The sequence below is a fragment of the Acomys minous genome (assembly GCF_964271855.1).
Source record: "Acomys minous genome assembly, chromosome: 18".
In the NCBI taxonomy this organism is placed as follows: domain Eukaryota; kingdom Metazoa; phylum Chordata; class Mammalia; order Rodentia; family Muridae; genus Acomys; species Acomys minous.
The window spans coordinates 57,804,230-57,807,972 of NC_140501.1; positions in this window are offsets into that span (position 1 = coordinate 57,804,230).

Genomic DNA, 3,743 nt, shown 5'->3' on the forward strand with positions numbered 1-3,743 from the left:
TTCTCTTCAGTGATCTCCTTGGGTTAGTGATGTAGACCTATAAGTAAAAGGAACTGATTCTGTTTTACACTCACAGTTTTTCAAATTTGTGCATCCAACAGAAAACAATAATAGTACTTAGAGTGGTGGCGTACATGTGTACTTGGGAAGGTGAGGCAGATCGTGGGTTTGAGGCCAGTCTGGGTGACAGCGATAAAGCCAAAGAAACAAAGTGCTATAACTATAGCAACACACAAACACGTGGCAAATCTTAACAATATAACTGTAAAAATAAATTCCAAGAGATTTCACGCGGTGTGATTTGTGCCCTAACAGTCTTGGTGACTGAGGAGTGGGGCACGAGTTCGGTGTCTGTGCTGTGCACCAGAACGGGCCAGGACCATGCTGTGTTTCCAACCCACCCGGGTTCCAGCAAATGACCACGGCGTTCTCTCTGACAGGTGGAGAGGCTGTCAGATGGGGTAATCCTTAGCCCATCCTTCTGCCATGGTGTTCCCCGGCCGGGAGAGCATCCCATACCCGGGTCCCATGCTTGCTTAGTGGCCACTGGAGCCCTGGACTCTGTCCCACTCTCCTGCTCTGCTGGCTGTTGCTAGAGTTTGGCGCACTCTTCCCCTCCATCTCTTCCTGCTTTTATTTTTGTTCAAAGGCTTAAAGCCAGGGTCTCCTGAGCAGTAGGCAAGTGCCTTACCATTTGCGACACCCCCCAGTTCTTAGTTTGTTGACACAGGAGTCTCGCTGTGTAGCTCAGGCTAGCCTCAAGCCCACAATCCTCCTGCCTCTGACTTCCAAGTGCTGAGGTTACAGGTGTGTGCACAAACTGTGGTCCTACAGTGTTGATCACCAGCTGGTGTTGCTCCTGGGAGGTGGTGGCAGCCTTAAGTGAGGCCTATTTATTTGAAAGTTGAGTCACTGTAGATATATTCCTGAAGGGGATGTCAGGCCCTGCTCCACCGTTCTTTGACTTTCTAACTGCAATGAGGTAAATAGTTTTTTGGTTTTTTTTCATAGGGGTGTGTGTGCGCGTGCTGTTTTGTTTTGTGTTTTTGAGACAGCCTTATTCAGTGGCCCAGGCTGGTCTGGAACAAATGATAGCCCAGGCTGGCCTCAGACTTGAGGCCATCGTTCTCAAAAAATGCTGGCATCCCCAGAGGCCATGCCTGGCTGAGTGGCCAGTTCTGCTCTATCACTGTGCGTGCCATGACGTCCTGTACCACCACAGGTCTGCCCATAGCAACAGGGCCAAGCTATTGTGAGCAGAAACCACCTGAACCCTGGGCCCAAATAAACCTTTCCTCCTCAATTGCTGCCTCGGGTGTTTATCACAGCAACAGAAAGCTTCCACACACAGAGGCTTCAGGCTCTGGGCCTGCACGCCAAGCTACTTTCATCTCTCAGGGGAGCTTGGCTGGTTTGGGTCATGAAAGAAGCAAGACATTGCGCTCTCTCCCTCTTCCCCTCCCCCCTCATCTCTCTCTCTCTCCCTTTCTCTCTCTCTTCCTCTCTTCCTTTCTCCATCTCTCTCTCCCTCTCTCTTACCCACTCTCTCTCCCTCTCCTCCCTTCTCCCTCTCTCTGTCTCTCTCCCTTTCTCTCTCTCTGTCCCTCTCTCTCCCTCTTTATATATATATAATGGTTTTGTGTGATGTGGCACATACTATGGTCCTTGTGCAGAGGTCAGCGAACTTGCTGGATTCAGTTCTGTCAACCACGTGGGTTCCAGGACTCGAACCTGAGTTTTCAGGCTTGGTGGCAAGTACCTTTACCCTCTGAGCCATTTCACCAAGTCCTCGAGTGTGGCTTTATTGCTCCATGGGCTTCCCTGCTTTGGGAGGCAGTTGTGGAGGGGGCAGCCGGAAGAGAGACTAGATGAGGGTAACTCCAGCGGTGGCCTGTTGATTGCTCCATGCCTCCCTGGGCAGAGTCCGCTCTGTGGTTTGGAAGTCATCCCTAAAAGCTTGTACTCAGAGATACAGGCCTCACAGAATCTCTGATATGGACACTAGAAATGGCAGTTACTTTTCACCACAAATGTTCACCCTACAATGAATACATACAGTACACTACCAAAAATAAAGAAAACATGCCTGTTCCTTGTAACATCATCGAAGGAGGAAAGACCATGCTAAGAGAATGCAGAGTGCATGGTTTTATGCCTAAATGTCACAGACGAGTAACTTGAGGATCCTTGACCAGATGCCCAGGGACAGAACTGTTCCACAGCTGTTTGTGTGTGTGTGTGTGTGTGTGTGTGTGTGTGCGCGCGCGCGCTTCATGGGACTGTACAGTTCGCATCCTAATCTGAAAATCTAGGATGAGCCACCTGTTGGATTAAGGCTTCTCAGACAACCCATGGAAGGTGCTAGGAATCTGGGAAGAGGCTGCGCCACCTGCTATTGTTAGTGCTCTGAGTTTTGCTTGCAAACTCCTTCCTTCTAGAGAGCACCGGGCAGATGCCTCCGCAAGCCATCTGAGAAGAGTGCAGCTGGTACCAGGCCCTTGTATTTCTCTTGGCTCCACTAACCCTGAGTGGCAATAACACGTGGGTTCTAAAGTCAGCCTCCATGCTGAGGTGTGAAAATTATAAAGCCTTGCTGAAAGAGAGAGAGAGAGAGAGAGAGAGAGAGAGAGAGAGAGAAAGACAGAGAGAGAGAGAGAGAGAGAGAGAGAGAGAGAGAGAGAGCAAAGTGCAAACAAAAGGTTTATTATAATTGTCAGCAGCTTGCCACAAATTAAAGTCACCCAAAGAAGTGACCTGATTGATTGCCTTGGTTGACGTGTGAAGACCCACCCCTGAGAAGGGCGGCACTTTCAGCAGTGGGAAAGTCACTGGCCTTTTGGCTTGGCCTTCTGCCTGTGTTGACTGATTTACCTTGCTGCTGCTGCTGCTGCTGCCACCACTGCCTCACTGACACCAGAACCAGCAGTTTCAGGCCTCGTCATCGACTAAACGCCAGTGGCTGTCCAGGAATATTTTAGGTTTTCAGTACCAGGTTGGATCTGCCAAGCCACCTGGCCTCAGGGACTGAGTATTGCTTTGTTAACACTAGCTGATTTGCTGAATTACTTAATTTATATCGACGATAGACTGATTTCTCAGTTGATTCTTTTTCTCTAGAGAGCCCTGACTAGTACAAGGCTTGAAAAATAACCCCGTGTTTTTCTTTATAACCTATAAGTGTGGTGTAGTGGTGCACACCTGTAATCTCAGCCCTCTGGAAGCAGGCAGGAGCCTCTCCAGAAGTTTGGGGTTTAGCCTGTTCCACAGTGTGGAACATAGTTTCAAAAACAACCACAAATTTATCATTAAAATGCACGTGCCCCCTTTGGGTTTGTTATAAAGGCTCTAATTTGGCTCTAACGAGAAATAATTTATAAAGAACTATTGGACAAAGCCTTGAATGAGCAGGTTAACTGCCAAACTTCCCTAATTTTAAATGCCCTAAGGTGTTAATCCCAGCACTTGGGAGGCAGAGGCAGGCAGATCGCTGTGAGTTCAAGGCCAGCCTGGCCTACAAAGCGAGTCCAGGACAGCCAAGGCCACACAGGGAAACCCTGTCTCAAAAACAAAACAAAACAAAACAAAAACAAAAAATAAACGCCCTAAGGCGCTAGGCTGAGCCTGCCTGGCATAAGGTAGACCAGTGCACTAGCCTCTTGTTTGGAGACTGCACCTTCTTCATGAAGCACACCTGGACGTCCCTGCAGATCCCAGACTTGATCCATTTCCCAGAGTCCTCTGCT